Here is a 23,570-nt window from a genome sequence, read left to right as displayed (position 1 = left end):
ATGATCAATCTAAAGATGCCTACTAAGTCAGGAGATGCTTGAAGTACTGTGTGTTCTATTCCCACACCATAAGGCGAAAGTTTCAAAGATTTACCAAATCTCATCGAATATTAATATTATACAGTTATATTTTATTAAGATAATTACCTTGTATTGATACGAAAATGTTGTAATCTTCTTCTGTACTGAAGTGACACCTTACTGACCGGTGTGAAGAAGATGGCCCCAACAATGTAGATAGCAACTCGCAACAATGAAGTATCAAAAGAGCACTTACAGTGGCTTTCCTAACACGTGAACACCTCTTAGAAACTATAAACATTGAAGTGATAAAATAATTAAATGGGTGTAGAACGTAGCTTTCCAGACATCTCAAAAACTTCATTAAAAGGCAGAGGTTTTAACTGCACACATCACAGATCAAATCATACACAATTCACAAATACACTAATGACGAGACGGGACAACAATTATTAATGCGACATGTCACTATATGGCCAGTAAAATTAATTACGGCGCTGACAAAATAAAGGGCTATAGAAATTATTCTTCTTATCAGGGAAACCCAACTGCAGTTAGTAGAACTTCACGTTATCTTTCGGCATTATATTTATTTTCTATAATAATAATAAACAATCTTGAGTGGAACATAAATTTGAAAAATAACAGTTACCGGTACTCAAATTTACTCTGTGACTTACATCATCGACATCAAACTATCAACACTTACTCCCACAAGTGTGTAACATTATTTTATATAATTAATTTCTTAATATGGTATATTGTTGGTACTACTTCACTTCAAGACATACACGTCACTCAAGTGTATTTAGGCCTTAACAACTGCCTTTCCCGTGTTCTCACCTCGTAACATGCCAATGAACGCCTTGGGCATGTTCTCAAATCCTTCCGTGACGGTCTCGCGGCAGACCAGCTGTTGATTCTTGGCCCAATCCTTCATCTGATGAATGCCTTCCATCCAGCGATCCAACCAGCGATGGGCGATGAAACCCTCCATCTTCAACTCTTTGAACACCAAGTAGGGCTGCACAACTGGCGCTACGGGCAGTTGTTTGGCGTCCGCGTTGTATGAGCTAATACTGCCACACACCGAGATTCGGCCTTTGGGATTCATGTGACTTAAGATGGTACTGCTCATGACTCCGCCAACGTTGTCGAAGTAACAATCCACACCGTTAGGTGCCGCCTCCTTCAGCGCCGTGTCCAGGTCCATCTTCTTGTAGTTGTAGGCGGCGTCGAAGTGCAGGTCGTCCTTAAGCCAGCGTACCTTATCGTCAGAGCCAGCGAAGCCTATCACCTTGCAACCCTTGATGCGGGCGATCTGACCCACCAGGCTACCTACAGCTCCCGCAGCGCCGCTCACCACTACCACTTCACCTGCCTTGGGCTGGCAGATCTCGAGGAAACCAAAATAGGCGGTGTTGCCAGGCATGCCCAATGCACCCAGCGCCAGGGACAGAGGAAGTTCACCGAAGTCTGGAAGGAGGTACGTGGGGGCCTTAGGCGAGCTAGTTGGTTGCTGTGGGTTGTGAACGGAAATGGTCTGCCATCCGAGGTGACCCACGACGTATTTCCCGACAGGAAAGCCCTTATTGCGACTTTCAATGATTTTCGCTACTTGAGTCCCAATCATTGTACTGCCGATAGGAAGTTCATATAATCTCATGTAAGGATCTACGCTGAGCCACACAGCTTCACACAGGATTTCTCCATCCTTGAGGGCCGGAAGTTCTTCTTCCACAAGTTGAAGATCATTTTCTTTAGGCTCGGCTTGGAAGTGCTTGACCACGACGAACTTCTTCGTCTTCACCATGTTGAATCGTTCCTTTCTCAGCGAACTGTGACAGCAGGTAGTATTAACAGCGCTGCACTAATTACGCTCCCGATAAGTGTCTCTCGTATTTACTGTATCTGAGTGAGCACACAGGCACGCTGCCAACTCAACGTGACTCGCCTCGCCACATTGATTACGATAACGCTGGCTGTCCTTGTGAGGCGTGCAATGTCAGTGGGGCGATCTACAGGCACGTACGCAGAGTACAGCGCAGTCAGTGTTGCCAACTTATATTTTCAAGATCCGCTAAATACTACTAAAAATCCGCTAAAATTCCGCCAAGTAATCCGATCTCAAATAATGAGCAATACAAATCTATATATATAAAATAAGAGTTTTGTCTGTACATTGCTCAGAATTTGAAAAGAATGGTATTTCTGTATTGGTCATGTCCACAGTAACAAGAAAATGCATCTTTTACTTTTCCGTAATTTCTGTCTGTCTGTCTGTCTGTCTGTCTGTCTGTCTGTCTGTCTGTCTGTCTGTCTGTCTGTCTGTCTGTCTGTCTGTCTGTACACGCATCACGAGAAAACGGCTGAAGAGAATTTAATGAAAATCGGAATGTAAAGTCGGGTGATAAACCGCTACAATCTAGGCTATAAATTATTTTAATCACGCTGAGTGAAATGGTAGTTTAGGGGAAGGCCTGAAATTTAATTCTCAATGTCTTAATGAAAATCGCTAGACAAGGATGGGAGGTAATTCGGTACAATATAGATTATATACGCTGAGAAAAATGGTAGTTTAGGGGAAGGCCTAAAATTTAATTGTCAAATGTTTATTTCATTAGTGGTCGTATCTTCACGAAAATTGGTATGCAAAGTCGGGGAATAGGTCGCTATAAGGTTATCAATAATGTTATTCACACTGAGTGAAATGGTAGTTTAGGGGAAGGCCTGAAATGTAATCTATATATAAAATAAGTGTTTTGCTCGTGCATTGCTCAGAATTTGAAATGAATGATATTTCTGTATCTGTCATGTCCACAGTAACAAGGAAATACATTTTTTACTTTTCCGTAATTTCTGTCTGTCTGTCTGTCTGTCTGTACACGCATCAATAGAAAACGGCTGAAGAGAATTTAATGAAAATCGGTATGTAATGTCGGTTGATGAACCACTACAATCTAGGCTACAAATTATTTTATTCACGTTGAGTGAAATGATAGTTTAGGGGATGGCCTGAAATGTAATTCTAAAATAAGTTACTTAAGTTATTAGTGGTCGTACCGATAAATACTACATAACTAACATAACTTTAGTTATGTCGTAAGTTAGTAGTAGTTATGTAAAAAGTTATTGAATTTCCGATCAGTTATGTCTTATACATTGTTACCGTACCACATATAATCAGAGATATTCATGAATTTGGATTTTTGTTACTAAGTCCATATCAGCGCCGAGTCACGAGAAAATGGGTAAACAGAATTTAGTGAAAATCGGTATGTAAAGTCTGAGAATAAGGAACTACAGTCTACGATATAAATAATTTTGTAAGACACCCTAATATCACAGAGTCGAAAGAAAACTAATGTGCCTGCAATATAGAAAGCTCATAAACTTTAACAACAATAACATTACATTGACCATTGTTTGTTGTGATGTGCTTTTTGTCTTCTGTTTCCTCTCATCCCCGATAGATAGGATTACTGCAGCGTACCGAGGTTTTTTTAATTTGCTTGACGTCGCACCGACACAGGTAGGTCTTATGGCGACGATGGGATAGGAAATGAATAGTGGTGTGAAGAAAGCGGCCTTGGCTTTAAGATACAGCCTGGTGTGACTGGTGTGAAAATGGGAAACCACGGAATACCATCTTCAGGGATGCCGGCAGTGTGGTTCGAATCCACTATCACCCGGATGCAAGCTCACAGCTGCGCGCCCCTAACCACACGGTCAACTCACCTGGTCGTACCGTACCTACTGTAACAGCCTGCCTGTATATTGGCGGGAAGTAGCTGGGGAGTAAGATAACTTTCTTCTTTAGCAAGCCATTCCTCTGGTTTATACATTTTCTGATGTATCTGGTACGTAACATACTGGTTCATCATAGTATTCGAGCTATTCAATCCCTACTCTGAGGCACTGATTATAATGAGTAGTGTGCATATTTAAGGGAATAATGACATAGGAGTGTTCACGGCAGTCTGCGACCTGGTTATTCCAGCTCTGGAACTTTGGACTCTTAGATCGGCACCGTAGTAATGTTCATTGAAAGTGAGAAAGTGTGCGGTTTTTCATTTGATCGAGTATTTTATATGATAACATTGCTTTCAATCGCTACATTCCTACTGACGTTTTTGTAATGACCTATGTTGAATTCAGTTAGGAAAACCACCAAGTCAGTCTTTCTGAGAATCCCGTAGCAAAGCACAGGTACATCAGCTAGTTAGCAATAATAATAAATAATAATAAAAGTAAATGCCTGCACTCACCTGATATGTGGGTTTCACTGGGATTAACCCCATGCTTGCGAGCCGTCGAGCTAAAACTTTTAGGCAATTTACTGCCGGGTGCAAATTAGGTGAATCCCCTACCTCAAGGGCCACACACAGAACAGGCAAGTTCATCTACCTTCGTAGCATAAATTAATATATATTCTGCTCTCTCACAGTTTCATTATCTGTCGTCATTCGTCATTCTGGGTGATTTCCGACAAAAGAGTAGCGTTACAAAAAATGTTGCAAAGTTTGGGTTGGGAAGAATTGAGAGAAAGAAGAAGAGCTGCTCGACTAAGTGGTATGTTCCGAGCTTTCAGCGGAGAGATGGCGTGGAATGACATTAGTAGACGAATACGTTTGAGTGGCGTTTATAAAAGTAGGAAAGATCACAATATGAAGATAAAGTTGGAATTCAAGAGGACAAACTGGGGCAAATATTCATTTATAGGAAGGGGAGTTAGGGATTGGAATAACTTACCAAGGGAGACGTTCAATAAATTTCCAATTTCTCTGAAATCATTTAGGAAAAGGCTAGGAAAGCAACAGATAGGGAATCTGCCACCTGGGCGACTGCCCTAAATGCAGATCAATATTGATTGATTGATTGATTGATTGATTGATTGATTGATTGATTGATTGATTGATTGATTGATTGATTGATTGATTGATTGATTGAACTAAGAGATCAGTAACCTTTCCCCACGCGCCGTGATATCATAGTATCAAATCCAAATAACAGGTCTTCCTCATACGACTACTAGCTCCTGACAAAAAATACGGAATAGCTCGGAGACATACCGGAGTACAAATTTAGGAAAAAAACGTAAAATGGTTAAAACATTAAATTCCGCTATAATAAATCTAAAATTCCGCCAAAAAATCCGCTGTCCGCTAAATGACATATTTTTCCGCCGACAGTCTTCTAATTCCGCCAAATTTAGCGGAAAATCCGCTAAGTTGGCAACACTGAGCGCAGTCGTCTGCTTCAGGCGACCTTGATCGGAGCTGCGGGAAGACACGTCAAATCACGGCGCAACCTAAGTCAGGCATGGTTGGAGTCTATGGGAAGCGAAATTCGCAGCGGGTGGCGATGGTGATTATTGTGAACCGGTATCATTAGTATTACTAAGTGTTCATTTTTATTTCCCGGAAATGGCAAATTAGCTAGGAGGGAGAGTGGCAAGAAAATATACTGTACAATCATAATTTTGTTTGCTAGTGGCTGTACGTCACACCGACACAGATAGGTATTATGGCGACGATGGGATAGGAAAGGTCATGGGAAACTACGGGAAACCATCTTCAGGGCTACCGACAGTGGGATTCGAACCCACTATCTCCCGGATGCTAGCTCACAGCCACCAATTTGCCCGGTCATAAATATTTCTTCACATATAATAATATATACAAAGAAATTCTAAATAGATGGTTTTATTTATATTCTTTCAGCGCAAGTCTGTGTTTTAAAACAAAGGTTATGGTGGAGGAGGAAGGATCTTAAAGTTACGATGAACACAATTAGTGAACGGAACAAAAAAAGTAATAAAAATTTTAAAAAATGGAGTGGCTAATACAATGAAAAATGAAGAGAAACCAGACTGGGAACAGAAAAGTTTTACACTATTACAAAGAAAGCAGTCCGCCTCTGTGGTGTAGTGGTTAGTGTGATTAGTTGCCAACCCCGGAGAACCGGGTTCGATTCCCGGCTCTGCCACGGAATTTGAAAAGTGGTACGAGGGCTGGAACGGGTCCACTCAGTCTCGGGAGTTCAAATGAGTAGAGGTGGGTTCGATTCCCACCTCAGCCATCCTGCAAGTGGTTTTCCGTGGTTTCCTACTTCTCCTCCAGCCAAATGCCGGGATGGTTTCTAACTTGAGGCCGCGGCCGCTTCCTTCCCTCTTCCTTGTGCATCCCTTCAAATCGTCCCATCCCCCCCGCAAGGCCCATGTTCAGCATAGCAGGTGAGGCTGCCTGGGCGAGGTACTGGTACTCCTCCCCAGTTGTATCCCCGACCCAATGTCTCACGCTCCAGTACATATGCCCTTGAGGCGGTGGAGGTGGGATCCCTCGCTGAGTCCGAGGGAAAAGCCAACCCTGGAGGATAAACAGAAGAAGAAGAAGAAGAAAAGGAAAGCAATGCGAATGAAGAATTACCCTACCAAACACATTGTACAACAAGAAAAGCTATGCAACGTAAGAACACAATTTTTTTAGCATGACAGAGAAGAAAGAAAAAAGGCAATTAAGCAAGAAACACAGAGTTATATACAACGATGATAAGTCAAACTAAGTCAATTGGTGCAAATATTCGTTTACTGGAAGAGGAGTGAGGAATTCGAATAATTTACCAAGGGAGATGTTCAATAAAATTCCAAATTCTTTGCAATTACAGTATTTAAGAAAAGACTAGGTAAACAACAATTAGGGAATCTGCCACTAGACGACTGCCCTAAATGCAGATTAGTACTGACTGATTGTTTTATTGATTGATTGATTGATTGTATTGATTGATTGATTGATTGATTGATTGATTGATTGATTGATTGATTCCATTTGTAGGCTTGAAGTGTTCATCATTAGTCCGGCCCCGCAGTGTAGAGGACAACGCGTCCGCCTGTCACCCGGCAGCCCCGGGTTCGACTCCCGGCCGGGTCAGGGGTTTTTAATTGTAATGATTAATATCCCTGGCCAGGGAGACTGAGTGTTTGTGACGTCTTTAATCTTCCGTTATTCACACACAAATTCCACACTACCGCCCTTCCAATTACACGCAGGTTCATACAATATGGTGCCAGTAGGGGCAAAAGATCCACATGGGTCGACGCCCCGAACAAATAGCATTTTTTTAAAGTCCTTGTATAGGATAAATTTAGTGAGAATTTGCCTCACTAGATTTCCTCTCAGTATATGCAATTTTCCCTAGGAAATTTCTGTAAAATATGTTTAACGAGAGCAACGTAATGCGATTCTTCAAATCAATCAATCATCGATGATCTGCATTTAGGGCTGTCACCCAGGCGTCAGATTCCCTGTCAATTGTTTACTTGGCTTTTTCTAAACATTTTCAAAGAACGTGGAAATTTATCGAAAATTTTCCTTGGTAATTTATTCCAATCCCTTACTCCTTGCTCTAAAAACGAATAATTGCCCCAATTTGTCCTCTTGCATTCCAACTTTATCTTCATATTATGATCTTTCCTAGTTTTGAAAGCTCCACTCAAGCTTATTCTTCTACTATGTCATTCCACGCCAACTTTTCATTGACAGCTCGAAACATACCACATAGTCGAGCATCTCTTCTCCTTACTCCCAAGTCTTCCCAGCACAAAGTGTGTAACATTTTCGTAACACTACTCCTTTGTCGGAAATTACCCACAACAAACCGTCCTACTTCCCTTTGAATTTTTCCAGTTCTCGTATCAAGAAATGCTGGTGAGGATCCCATACACTGGAGTCATACTCTAACTGGAGTCTTACCAGAGACCTACACGCCCTCTTTTTTACATCCTTAGTACAACCTCTAAATATTTTCGTAACCATGCGAAGAGATATGTAACCTTTCTTATAACAACGTCGTTAATAAAAATTACTCCAATGAAGATCATTCCTTATATTAACACCTAGGTACGTAGTGTTCCCCGTGATGTATTATTACCCCATCAACACTATAATTAAAACTGAGATGACTTTTCCTCTTGCTGAAACTTACAACTTGACTTTTCATTCCATTTACATTCATACCATTGTCTGCTGTCCATCTCACAACATAGTTTAAATACCCCTGCAGTCGCTCACAATTCTGCAAATCATTTACTACTCTATACAGCATCATCTCCGCAAATACCCTTATCTGTGATTCCTGTTCTTTACTCATATCAGTTATATACATACTAGCTGAAGATAACTCGCTTCGCTGGGTTTTATTGTACATCCGTGCGGTTTTCTCTATATAATACAGAAGACGTGCATTAAAAGACCACACGTTTTCTGTTTCTCCTTTTATTTTTATTCTTTATCAATCAATACTGATACTGATCTGCATTTAGGGCAGTCGCCCAGGTGGCAGATTCCCTATCTGTTTCTTTCCTAGCCTTTTCCTAAATGATTTCAAAGAAATTGGAAATTTATTGAACATCTCCCTTGGTAAGTTATTCCAATCCCTAACTCCCCTTCCTATAAATGAATATTTGCCCCAGTTTGTCCTCTTGAATTCCAACTTTATCTTCATATTGTGATCTTTCCTACTTTTATAGACGCCATTCAAACCTATTCGTCTACTAATGTCATTCCACGCCATCTCTCCGCTGACAGCTCGGAACATACCACTTAGTCGAGCAGCTCTTCTTCTTTCTCTCAGTTCTTCCCAACCCAAACACTGCAACATTTTTGTAACGCTACTCTTTTGTCGGAAATCACCCAGAACAAATCGAGCTGCTTTTCTTTGGATTTTTTCCAGTTCTTGAATCAGGTAATCCTGGTGAGGGTCCCATACACTGGAACCATACTCTAGTTGGGGTCTTACCAGAGACTTATATGCACTCTCCTTTACATCCTTACTACAACCCCTAAACACCCTCATAACCATGTGCAGAGATCGGTACCCTTTATTTACAATCCCATTTATGTGATTACCCCAGTGAAGATCTTTCCTTATATTAACACCTAGATACTTACAATGATCCCCAAAAGGAACTTTCACCCCATCAACGCAGTAATTAAAACTGAGAGGACTTTTCCTATTTGTAAAACTCACAACCTGACTTTTAGCCCCGTTTATCAACATACCATTGCCTGCTGTCCATCTCACAATATTTTCGAGGTCACGTTGCAGTTGCTCACAATCTTGTAACTTATTTATCACTCTATAGAGAATAACATCATCCGCAAAAAGCCTTACCTCTGATTCCACTCCTTTACTCATATCATTTATATATATAAGAAAACATAAAGGTCCGATAACACTGCCCTGAGGAACTCCCCTCTCAACTATTACAGGGTCAGACAAAGCTTCACCTACTCTAACTCTCTGAGATCTATTTTCTAGAAATATAGCAACCCATTCAGTCACTCTTTTGTCTAGTCCAATTGCACTCATTTTTGCCAGTAGTCTCCCATGATCCACCCTATCAAATGCTTTAGACATGTCAATCGCGATACAGTCCATTTGACCTCCAGAATCCAAGATATCTGCTATATCTTGCTGGAATCCTACAAGTTGAGCTTCAGTGGAATAACCTTTCCTAAAACCGAATTGCCTTCTATCGAACCAGTTATTAATTTCACAAACATGTCTTTTTTAGGATACATAAGAAACTTACATTCTTATTTAAATAAATGCATTCTTATACACTACATTTGATGTCTTGTCTTGTTGTCTTGCACATGCACAAACAGATTTTTCTGCTTGTCGGACACGGGAGAAAGCAACGCGGAGCTGACCATGTGTTAAACAGGAATCCTTCAAATTAACCCCGTAATAGTCGAACGTTTGACCCTGAGCATTGTTGATAGTCATACTATAAGCTAATCTCGCTGGAAATTGTAATCGTTTGAAACAAAATGACAAATCGTTTGAGATCGATGGAATTCTTGGTATGAAAAACGATTATCCTTTCACTTGGCCGGTTAGAATTACAGCCTCATTGATACTTGTTTCAGTAAGTATCTGATGTATATTCAAGAATTACAGAAAATACTCATAGATGTGCTCAAGCGGCAATCTATTATGATTCTGAGATCACCATACTCTTCAGAGATGATTCAAAGATGGTATATAAAACCAAGGAGTATACTTCACAGCCTTCCAGGGAACATTCTCACTCCGATCCTTCCGGTACATTCTCAACCCATTTCAATACATTCAACCACGAAGTCAGCCAAATTCAAGCCCCACATATCCCACATCACCATAGCTACCGACACACCACCAGTATAGTGCACAATGGGAGACTCGAGGCTACTACTACACACAAAAACCAGTGGTCTGTGATGAATAGTGGTGGCTGCAAAGTGAAATAAATGGGGTCTCTCTCTCACACACACACACACGTCCATTTATATGTATAGTCGGCCGATTTCAACTCCCACATTTCCCACGCCAACACAGCTACAGACGCACAACCCCTATAGTGCACGACGGGAGACTCAAGGCTACTACCATACAAAATCACTAGTGGTGAACGGTGGGTATTTGGGGCTAATAGGTGAAATATACGAACACACACGTCTATTTTGTTATATATAGTCGGATATTTTCAACCCCCACATATCCCACACCACCATAGCTAACGACACACCACCACTATAGTGCACAATGGGAGACTCGAGGCTACTACTACACACAAAAACCAGTGGTCTGTGATGGATAGTTGTGGCTGCAATGTGAAATATACGAACACACACGCCTATCTTTATATATAGTCGGCCATTTTAACGCCCATATCTCCCACACCACCATAGATACATACATACCATCACTACAGTGCACAATGGGAGACTCGAGGCTACTACCACACACAAACACCAGTGGTCTGCGGTAGGTATTTGTGGCTCCAAGGTGAAATATACAAACACATACCGTACGTCTATTTTTATATGTAGTTGGCCGCTTTCAACCCCCATATCTCCCACACCACCACAGCTACATAAACACAACCACTATAGTGCACGATGGTAGACTCGAGGCTACTACCGCACTCAAACACCAGTGGTCTGTAGTGGATAGTTGTGGCTGCAAAGTGGAATATACGAATACACTCGTCTATTTCTATATGTAGTTGGCCACTTTCAACCCCATGTGTACTATGCCACCACAGCTATCGATACGCAACCACTATAGTGCACGATGGGAGACTCGAGGCTACTACCGCACTCAAACACCAGTGGTCTGCAGGGGGTGGTGGTGGCTGCAAAGTGAAAGAAAGGAACACACACGTCTATTTTAAATATAGTCGGCCACTTTCAACCCCCATATATCCCACACCATCACAGCTATCGATACCACTGATCTCTATACCTGGATGGCTGGTAGCTTGGGTAGCAGTAAGCCGAATAGAAGATGACTGGCATAGTAAGATGGCAGTGAGCGCACGGTGCAGTAGACCACGAGGAGCGCGCTTGCTTTGTTTATGCTTAGTTCAGTGACGCCAGGCCTCTTGATTGTAGTTCCACGAGTGTTCTGTGCTTTCTTATTGCAAAGTAAATAGTGTATTTTACGAATTTAGGTTCGTTGCCTTGTAGTATACTTGTGGATTACAAGATTCAATTTAAATATGTATGTGTTTATCTGAGTCCGCCTCTGTGGTGTAGTGGTTAGCGTGATTAGCTGCCACCCCCGGAGGCCCGGGTTCGATTCCAGGCTCTGCCACGAAATTTGAAAAGTGGTATGAGGGCTGGAACGGTCCACTCAGCCTCGGGAGGTCAACTGAGTAGAGGTGGGTTCGATTCCCACCTCAGCCATCCTGGAAGTGGTTTTCCGTGGTTTCTCATTTCTCCTCCAGGCGAATGCCGGGATGGTACCTAACATAAGGCCACGGCCGCTTCCTTACCTCTTCCTTGCCTATCCCTTCCAATCTTCCCATCCCTTCACAAGGCCCCTGTTCAGCATAGCAGGTGAGGCCGCCTGGGCGAGGTACTGGTCATTCTCCCCAGTTGTATCCCCGATCAAGAGTCTGAAGCTCCAGGACACTGCCCTTGAGGCGGTAGAGGTGGGATCCCTCGCTGTGTCCGAGGGAAAAAGCCGACAGATGATGATGATGATGTGTTTATCTGAAATATGAATGAAGAAACATTCTACGGGGTATTAACATACCGCAGTGTTCAGCTTATGGATGTACAAACAGAACCGATCAGTAGAAGGAAAAATCATTTCATCGGGGAGTTTTATACTGTACATAAGAATCTTCCTAGGGTAGTGTTTTGAGTTTTAGGTTTATTGTATCTTATTTCGCATATTCCGGGAGCAAAATGGCAATTAATTTTTGTAGGTTTCCTTTCTCGAGACCCGAACATCTAAGATCATCGATTAGGAGTATCAGGCGGGAGAATTGGGAGCCTTCTAAAACAGCTGTTCTCTGCTCGGATCACTTAGAGGAAGACTGTTTTGATAGAAATGGACAAACTGTACATCTTAGAAGTGACGTACAGCCAACTGTTTGCAATTTTACTGAACATTAACTGCAAGTAAAAAATGTACTTATATTTTTTTATTTCTCGTAATTAAACTGACGGTTTCGATTAAATAATTGACGTGACCTTATAACAATCTTAGAAAATGAAGTCTGGGGGAATTCTAGACCTTATTTACACCAGTAATAATTATGGGTGGGAGAAGGGAAAGTGTGGTGTGTGTTTGGGGCTATCCCATTATACAATTCGTGGTATTTGGGACTCTTTTAACTGGTGTTACATATATCTGATGATGACTATCAATATCGCTTTGCTAGCTGAATTTAATTAAAGAGGTCTGTAATAGTAAATTAACCTGCAGGTAATGTGATATATTGACAAGTTTTGAATATTTGCTGGTTTTATAAATGTGTACATTTGCTTCACTGATATTTTAATTTGATAATATGCGCGTTATTTCATAGAAACAGGAATTCATTATCAAGCACCGATTATGGTATGTCGAATCTAGGCCTGTATAGTGAGCTACTTTTATAGGTACATCATTTTAAGAATGCATAATTTCGTGGCATACATGTATACAATTTACGGCAATGTTTCCAGAAACTGGTTTTCACTTGTATTGTGTTACCGATCGCTAATTGCATGTATTCAGCACCTAAGTTAATATTTGTCGGCCGTTATTATACACTCATGTTTATTGCTATCCCGGAGATTTAGTGACCTCGGAATGACGTGTCAGTGATCCCAATGTCCTTATGCTTTGAGTGAACATGTCTCTATATTTTTAATTATTCCAATGCGCCATTAATTGCGACTTAAAATTGACTATATTATCATTGCTTCCCCATAAGGAGAGCTCTAGGTTGGGTTCGCCAACATGGCGAACCGCGCACTCAACTTGGCGTACTTTCTCCTGCAGCGGAGACCTGCCATCAGCGATCCATGTATAGAGATCAGTGATCGATACGCAACCACTACAGTGCGCGATGGGAGACTCCAGGCTACTACCGCACTCAAACACCAGTGGTCTGCAGTAGGGTGGTTGTGGCTGCAAGTGAAAGAAAGGAACACATACGTCTATTTTATGCCTTTGCTGGCAGGACCTAGAGTTTACAGTGCACTATGTCTTCTGGTATGGGCTAGAGTAATTTTGTTACTTTCATTGTTCTGTCTCTGTCTTATACTTGGCTTTGACAATATGAAAGTGACTGAGGTATGAGCGATGCTAGTAATGCCATTCCTTCTGCAGCCAGTCCCTGCTATGAATGGTGTGAAAATGTTGCTCATAGGGTCGGTTGGTGCATGCATTTCAGTGGGCTTGGCAGACTGATATGTAATAGCAACTTCTGGCTCGATGAGGAAAGCAACGGGAAACTACCTCACTCCTCATTTCCCTAGTACGCCTCTTCAGTGATGCCTAGGCCATCTATGACAGCTGACGGCGGAGCTGTTGAGGATCCAACCAGCCTCAGGGCTGAAGACTGAACATACATACTGTGCCCTTTTCAAGGCAGCAACTGCGGTGAACTTCTTCCTTCTTCTGTGCGCCGGCTGCTCCTGTAATAAATGACATTTAAATGATACTCACCGCTGCATGTAGACTCTTCATCCTCAGTCGCGGACCGTCCGTATATCCCCGAAGATAGGCCACACGTCGATCAGGGAGTGAGGAAATGAAAAGATGGGGTAAACTAACTATAAATGACGGTACCCAAAGACTGAATTAAAATTTAAATAACAAACTGATTTATTGGATAAAGTGCAAAGTGCCAAAAATGAAAGTAAACTAAACTGGTGAAAAATGTAAACAAAGTGAAATAAATGAGACTAAGAAAATTAAAGAGTGACGATCTGCCTTACAATAACAATTATCTGCCTAATAAACTGACTGAAGGTCAATCAAATTCTTATATTCCAAATTCCGTTGACACAGTCTTCAAGACGATGACGTGAATAAATTCAAAAACTCTGGTCAGAAAAATCATCTCATTTGAAGTACAGAATTGTATTACGTAGAAAAACTGTCACTCGAAATTAGTTAATGTAGTTGAATAATTAATTAAGTAATTAGTTACGTCATCAAATCAACACTGACTCAGAGGAGTTTATCAAGTCTTTAAAACATGTGGCTTAGTTGGGGAACACCCAGCTTTAAAATAATCATGGACTGCACTAACCAAGTGTAACAAATAAGGAATAATTCAAAGAAAACAGCCATGAACATCACACTTCATTTACCACGTAACCACTGCTATGTTCAAACTACTCGTGGTTGAAAAGGAAATTATTGACACATGAACCTGAGTGTTACAACCACTCATCTAATTATTTAAACTTCACTTGCATGACTGTGATAGCCTGGACCTCTTTAAAAAAAGTAAAATAATGATTAGGCCAAGTGCCACATGTTTACATTTCAAATGAAAGCGATCCTTGTACATTAAAATTTACTTAATTTGCCGCTGACTGCATTTCATTATGAACTCATTATTTGTGGTACCACCACTAGATGGAGGCAGATGCCATCTTATTTACCTCATTCATTTGCGGCAGTTATTATACAACTGGTTTATTAAAGATCGCTTCATTTCCTAAATAAAATGTAGTGGATTTTTTTAAAGGTCTGGTAATTACTGAATGCCTGGTATGAGCATACCACTACTATGGTTTTGACTGTGACCTAATCGATGATCTCTTATCCTAACACATGAAATGTTATTTACATAATTAAATCTGTTAATGGAGAAACACTGCTCCAACAAAAGAAATACAGAAATCAAAACTAGCCTAACTACACCTATCTATTTACATCAAATCAAATATAAATAATTCACATACGATCACATCCTACAAATAAACGGTAATAAAAGGTACACTCAGAAAGAATAACAAATAAACAAAACTAGATCCCAACATCGCTGCCTACCTAAAATTAATAAGGATGAAATGCGCAAAATGTCGGAGTCTACAGGAAAATTTACCCCGCTACGAGTAGCAAAATATTGTGAATTTGACGGCAATCTCTAACCTCAGACGACAAATGTCTGGCCACGACACTATTTAACCTTTCTGGACAATAATTACTGCTATCCCATGTCATCCATGACTTTACATGACTATCAAAATACACATTGACTCGTCGCTCTGCTCACATGTACTACGGCTAGCATATATGCCGAGCATCTACTTTCCCTGGAATTATTTGAAACAAAATACAGGCTTCTGCCTACAATCATAACCCATGTCGTAACATATTTAACACTCTTGGTTAAATTATTCATCTCTCAATTCTATTTACTCATCATTATTCTCGACGTAGTACTTCATAATACGGCCTCGCTCGTATCCGGCGGGCGAAATATCTGTCGTGCACATTTCTATTTCTTACGACAGTACATGACATGGTCCAAATATCACATTTCCATTATCAACGTAGATCATCAGGGATATTACTCACTTAGCTCGATCTCTAGATCATTCTCTGCTTCACATATCACAAAATATCAGAGCTGACTCATCAGTGGCTTCCTGGCACTACCTGTTTACTAAAATGACGAGATTGCTCCTCAAAACACAGCTATTGAAAGATGTGCAACCGCAACTACACAGAAATAAATACTCGCGTCTACCAAAATCGTCGCAAAATACACGGTATAAGAACTACCGGAAACGGTCATCTGAAGGATGATTCCACAACATAAAACAAGCTGAATGCGCAAAATAGCAAAATAAGCATTAAAATCAACAAGGCGGCGTCTACAAGATCACAACTCCAACAGAAATATCACTCAAAACTAAAGTTATAATAACATGATGATTGTTATTATTATTATTATGAATCGGCATTACACTCATAGAGATCAAATAATATAGCATCCTAAACTGTCAAAGTGACATACTACAGAATAATCCATAACAATACGCAAACACACCTACATAAAGGAAGTGCGCAAATAACCCTAGCTAAAAGTGCAAACATATTATTATTATTATTATTATTATTATTATTATTATTATTATTATTATTATTATTATTATTATTATTATTATGTGAATTATTTATAATCCTATCTAACAGTCTAAGCTACATTTGATCATCGATTAGGCACGGTCCTACATACTTATTTACATTATTTTATTGATGCTCATACCTGGGTGATGGAGGCATGTTGGATCACCCTCCGGGCTCCGTCATGATGAATTAGAATTCCATCTTGAAGCTGATGTGGTATTCCAAATTTTCACACACGCAAACTTGATAAATTTTTATCATGGTGTTACACACGCTTACATTACCATAACACACGCATTTTCTCGCACTCCAGTGAAGATTAGACGATAGCACTGCATAGAATCCTGACGTGAAGTCGAAAGTTTCCTCTCCGCTACCTGGCTGAAAGAACACCTGCTGATCTCCACACCGCTCTCTCAGTTGTTTACTTACAGCTTACCAATCGTTCACCCCTTCGGAACATAACAGTTACGGCCTTCATTAAAGAAAAGTCATTCTCCTCCCTGTCTGCTTTAACTAGTTTCTCCCCGCAAACATCTCGCTTGCCAAAACAGTTTATTGTAAGTGGTAAAAGCAAGCTAAAGTACAGTTTCCAATGATGTGGAGAAATTTATACTGATCGTCCTCCCAAAATGAAGAATAAAATAGCTTTCCAACAAATGTCAAACTACACGTGGATTAGAGAGGTTTTATGCAGCTATGCTGAAACATGGACTTGTCCCTCTCGATTCGTAATGTGAGTTAATTTAAGCCAAGTGTTGAAAGTGTAGCTATTGCCTGTTATCCCTGCATAAATTCAAAGTAAAGTAAAGTTTGTTAAAGTGTTCATTTCTGAAATGTTACTCTCCCAAGTAAAAATACATGGCTCACTCAGAATGCCAACAAGTGTCTCTGATCGCTTTCTTACCAGACAAACGTAAAGTTCAAAGCTGACTAACTGAATTAGTTGACATACTCTAAACACACTGAAGATTCAACTAACCCACGAACACAGGATACACAGTGAAACACACAGCCACTGTCACACTGTCACACTGAAGATTCACCACCCTGCTCGCTGGTTATGTAATGAGTTCTCCCCCCACCTTGAAAATAGTTCTGTGGAAGGGATGTGGCGTAGTGATCCAGCATTTGGGAGCGCTTTATCATACATCCGTAGTTTAAAGCTTCAAAAATTATGTACAAAATCTTCCTAATTTCGGTCTGACTTACTTGTTATATTGCGCCGTGGGAAACGATCACAGGATAATCCACACGACGGCGCGCGTCACCGGCGTTATTTTCTTCCTGCGAATGGCTTCTTCCCGCCATGACAGTTCATTTCCTGGGCGATACTACTCTTCCGTGTGAAGTTAAAATTTTATTAATTAGGCACTAATTAACCACACCTTCGCACTGATAAATTTTCAAATATTATTAGGAAGTCAGGACACTGTTTTTCACCACTACACCGGGCTTCAGATAGCGAAATACTGACTGTAGATTCCCGCTATGACAGGACATTCAAATTTAGAATTTTGTGATTGGCTGAGACTTTCGCGCTCTTCGTAGCGTGGATGCTTCCATTTCCTCCCAAGGGTTGGTGGGTGTTATCGTTGTCTCTTTGTCCTGCTAAGTAGGTCAGGCCTCAACGCGTGATTTTCTCGTGAGAACCAAGTAGAAAGTTGTCACTCCTAGGCGGTACCATAAAATTTATTGGATGCAGTACCGAGGGCGGTTTACAAGTTGCTCGTGCTCTAAGAAGAGTTTCGAGGATTTTCCTTGCCGACTGACTGGCGCCAGAAAGTTAATTTGTGACTGCTAGCTCTCACAGCCTACTGTAGTATTCGATCTGCGAAATATTCAACTTTTAATTTGTAAATTAATTACGTAAATTCGCTTATGGGTGCAATACATACGTCTATTTTAAATATAGTCGGCCACTTATAAACCCCCATATATCCCACACCATCACAGCTATCGATACGCAACCACTATAGTGCACAATGGGAGACTCGAGGCTAATACCGCACTCAAATACCAGTGGTCTGTGGTGGGTATTTGTGGCTGTGAGATTAAATATACGGGCACACGCACACACGTCTATTTACATGTATAGTCGGCCACTTTCAACCTACATATATCCCACACCATCACAGCTACATACACACAACCACTATAGTGTACGATGGGAGACTCGAGGCTACTACCACACACAAACACCAATGGGCTGCAGTGGGTAGTTTTGGCTGCTAGGTGAAATATACTGACACACACATCTATCTTCTATATAAATAAAATCGTAAGGACCGTGTGTCTGTATATTAACTATTTTGGCGATTTTTTCATTCAGTTATTCGTTTTAGGTGTAATAATAACCATCTGCATATTTTTAGCTCTGGTGTTTGTTTGTCTGAGTTCTTATAACTTGAAAACCGCTGGATATATTTATATAAAACTTCATATTTGGAATCTACCTGTCCTTGGGTAGATTTTAGGGCCAAAATCTTTTATATAAATATAATCGCAAGGACCGTGTGTCTGTACATTTACTATTTTGGCGAAATTTTCATTCAGTTATCCGTTTCAGGTGTAATAATGACCATTTGCATCATTTTAACTTTGGTGTCTGGTTGTCTGTCAGGATATATTTTAATCAAACTTTATATTTTCCATCCCCCTGTCCAAAGGTACCTTTTAAGGTATATAGTACTTTAAATACCCGGAGTGGACTAGGGCTTTTTAGGAAAATGAAACAGTGATTTTACTCTCCCACAAAATACACCAGACCAACCGGGATGGGAACCAACCAACCTTGATGGGAATTCCATTCATTAAACCTTCTCCTCATGTGCGTAATTTCGATAGGATGTATAATAAGGGAGATATCATAAACGGACCGTTTTCGACTCTACGTTCGAGCGGACTTAGCCTAAAAGCGGGTGCGGGTAAAGCATATTTCCATAACTCAAAATACCGGAAATATTTTAACAAAACTTCATATTTACAATCTCCTGTTCAAACGCAGCTTTTAAGGTCCACAGCATCGGAGTGGACTGGGGGTTTATAGGAAACCGAAACAGTGATTTTACTCTCCCACAAAATATACCAGACCAACCTGGATGGGAATCAACCAACCTTGATGGAAATCCATTTCTAAAACTTTTTCCTCATGTGCAGTTTTTCGATAGGACGATTAATAAGGGAGATATTATTAACGGACGGTTTTAAAGGCTAAGTCTAGTGGACATAGCCCAAAAGGTGTTATACGTGGAGCAGATTCTTTATCCACTGTATATAAATAAAATCGTAACGACCGTGTGTCTGTTCACTGATTATTTTTGGTGAAATTTTCATTTAGTTATCCGTTTCACGTGTAATAATGACCATCTGCATATTTTTTAACTTCGGTGTCTGATTATCTGAGTTCTTAAAACTTGGAAACTACTGGATATATTTCTACCAAACTTCATATTTAGAATCCACCTGTCCTTGGGTAGGTTTTAGGGCCAATATTGTTTTTAAATCCCTGAATCGACTGGGGGATTATACGAAACCGAAACGGTGATTTTGCACACCCACAAAATAAAAACCAAACTCAATAGAAATGTACCTTCCTTAATGGAAATCTATTTCTAAACCTTTTTTTCTCATGTGTATCATTTTGATATGAGGGTGAATAAGGGAGATACCATTATCGGACTGTTTTTCAGTCTAACTTCAAGCGGACTTATTTTTAGCATTTTTTCCGATTTGTCTGTTCGTCCGTTTGTTGAGTTCTTATAACTGGGAAACTACTCTACATATTTCTACCAACCTTTATATCTGTCCTTGGGTTGGTATTAGGGTCTATATTATTTCTAAATCCTGGATTGGTTTGGGGGTTTATAGGAAGTCGAAACAGTAATTTTACCCTCCCACAAAATATACATAACCAACCTTAAGGGAAATCTACCTGCCTTAATGGAAATCAATTTCAAACAAAAACTCATGTGCACCTTTTCGATAGGAGGATAACAAGGGAGTTATCATTAATGGACTGTTTTACAGGCCGTCATGTCATTTCAAGTTGGGTTAAGTGTTTTAAGTAAAGAGCCATTTTACTTTTTTCGATAGAACAGATAATAGGAGAGGTTATCGTCAACGATTGGTTTCATGCGTCTTCAGCCACAGGGCCACGCCCGGTTTCAGATGAATAACAATATGTAACCGAGAAATAGGGAGAATTGCGCGCAACTTCGGACCAGGAACTGTATTGTTCAATAAACTCTGTTATCAACCCCATTCTCTTTCCACTTTGATCAACGTTATCGTACTTCACGTTACTGTCACGTGCTTTCGTAGAAGAATATCAGTTTAACATGCCGTATTAAACGTTTGAATACAGGCACTGAACTTCGCAAAAATTCACTAGGGAATCGTGAAATCAGTTACAAATTCCCGTGCGAAGACAGGTACACATGCTAGTTTATATCTATATACACTGACTGACAGAGCAAATGCAACACCAAGAAGGAGTGGTCAGAACTTTATGCCAATTGCAGGGTAGACTGACGTCACTGAGGTATGCTCATGATGGGAAATGCGCCGCTGTGCTGCGCACGTAGCGAACGATAAATGGGACACGGCGTTGGCAAATGGCCCACTTCGTACCGTGATTTCTCAGCCGACAGTCATTGTAGAACGTGTTGTCGTGTGCCACAGGACACGTGTATAGCTAAGAATGCCAGGCCGCCGTCAACGGAGGCATTTCCAGCAGACAGACGACTTTACGATGGGTATGGTGATCGGGCTGAGAAGGGCAGGTTGGTCGCTTCGTCAAATCGCAGCCGATACCCATAGGGATGTGTCCACGGTGCAGCGCCTGTGGCGAAGATGGTTGGCGCAGGGACATGTGGCACGTGCGAGGGGTCCAGGCGCAGCCCGAGTGACGTCAGCACGCGAGGATCGGCGCATCCGCCGCCAAGCGGTGGCAGCCCCGCACGCCACGTCAACCGTCATTCTTCAGCATGTGCAAGACACCCTGGCTGTTCCAATATCGACCAGAACAATTTCCCGTCGATTGGTTGAAGGAGGCCTGCACTCCCGGCGTCCGCTCAGAAGACTACCATTGACTCCACAGCATAGACGTGCACGCCTGGCATGGTGCCGGGCTAGAGCGACTTGGATGAGGGAATGGCGGAACGTCGTGTTCTCCGATGAGTCACGCTTCTGTTCTGTCAGGGATAGTCACCGCAGACGAGTGTGGCGTCGGCGTGGAGAAAGGTCAAATCCGGCAGTAACTGTGGAGCGCCCTACCGCTAGACAACGCGGCATCATGGTTTGGGGCGCTATTGCGTATGATTCCACGTCACCTCTAGTGCGTATTCAAGGCACGTTAAATGCCCACCGCTACGTGCAGCATGTGCTGCGGCCGATGGCACTCCCGTACCTTCAGGGGCTGCCCAATGCTCTGTTTCAGCAGGATAATGCCCGCCCACACACTGCTCGCATCTCCCAACAGGCTCTACGAGGTGTACAGATGCTTCCGTGGCCAGCGTACTCTCCGGATCTCTCACCAATCGAACACGTGTGGGATCTCATTGGACGCCGTTTGCAAACTCTGCCCCAGCCTCGTACGGACGACCAACTGTGGCAAATGGTTGACAGAGAATGGAGAACCATCCCTCAGGACACCATCCGCACTCTTATTGACTCTATACCTCGACGTGTTTCTGCGTGCATCGCCGCTCGCGCTGGTCCTACATCCTACTGAGTCGATGCCGTGCACATTGTGTAACCTGCATATCGGTTTGAAATAAACATCAATTATTCATCCGTGCCGTCTCTGTTTTTTCCCCAACTTTCATCCCTTTCGAACCACTCCTCCTTGGTGTTGCATTGTCACTGTCAGTCAGTGTATATTGGTGTCTTGGAGGAAATATGAACCCATGACCTTTGTGCCCTAAGAATTTTAAGCATGAAAAGTTCGTACATTTCTGAACATTTCTTGATATCACGGGAGTGGCACGTTGCAAGGAGGTAGGCTACTCTCCGTCCCACGCTCTGAGATGTGACGTCATCTGCACGTGTCGGCAGTGGAAGGATACAGAAGAAAGTTTATGTCGAATAAATATAAATTAAAGAATTAGTGGTGAACGCAGTATAATGAGGGTCCTGTATTCATTTATGAGACAGTTGGTCCTTAGCAAGACGGATTTGAGACTGCTAAGCCATTTCTGGGGATTATTTCGGATGGGCGCGCGTGTCTAGCGTCCCCACGCGAAGTCGAAAGAAAAGTAGTGCCTATTAAATGTCCAGGAACACTACCGATAGCCATGTAGCAAGTATGTGGTTACATCCAAAACTTTTTCAAATACGGTTCATTTAAGTCGAAAAAGTTACGCAAATTTTCTTGCCTGGAGAGAGGGTTACTGGCTATAAATATAGAAGGGACGCCATGTTGAAACCCTCTGCCTTGTGTTATTGAATCTTGAGCGAGAGAGTTAGACTGTTCTGTAAATCAAGTGACAAAAAAAGTAGACTAAGTCCGACGAACAGATTTTGGCCGATGTGGCTGGTGACTTAAATCCAAGTGGGTTTTGTTTGATAAAAAAGACGGTCAAGATACCACATACGTATTAGAAAGTTGTAAAATACATTTTTTTGTGTTGTAAAAGTAATTCGTGTGCGGGCAGTAACTATCATCAGTCGAGTGCGATCAACAGAGACACGTGTGAAGAGGTTTTCTTTTCTTTCATGTTTTATTTCCAGGAAAAATAAATAAATATTATGATGTAGAGCCAGAAATGTAAAATGGCTAGATAAGCGACAGAAGGTCGCGGGTGAGCCGAAGAATGGAATCCGACGTAAACATAAGGTAGGTGCCTTGCCATCTTACCACCTACTAGTAGAATTTTGACAGTCATTTTGTGAAAATCCAGTTTGGGAAATACGAGATCATTATGCGAAGTGTTCATTATTAATGTATTTGTGCGTATTATGCGTCGTTGATTCTAAGTATTTTACTCCAGTTTTTGTCAGTGAGAGCCGTCGAGTTGAGGCAAGAGTAAGATTTGTCGTATGAGTTGAGATAGGATTTGTGAATCAGGTGATTGGAAGCCTGTAAATGTGCCGGGATATATATAAGCCCGAGGGAGATTTTGTGTAATGTT

The 23,570-nt window shown here is 41.3% G+C and overlaps 1 pseudogene; it reads right to left on the bottom strand.

Annotated features, from left to right (window-relative positions):
* Nucleotides 1-591: 591 nt before the first annotated feature.
* On the bottom strand, nt 592-1,995 carry LOC136874488 (prostaglandin reductase 1 pseudogene; annotated as a pseudogene).
* Between the last annotated feature and the right edge of the window lie 21,575 nt (nt 1,996-23,570).

The sequence above is a fragment of the Anabrus simplex genome, chromosome 5, assembly GCF_040414725.1.
Source record: "Anabrus simplex isolate iqAnaSimp1 chromosome 5, ASM4041472v1, whole genome shotgun sequence".
Lineage (NCBI taxonomy): Eukaryota > Metazoa > Arthropoda > Insecta > Orthoptera > Tettigoniidae > Anabrus > Anabrus simplex.
This window is presented reverse-complemented; position numbering and strand designations above follow the sequence as displayed.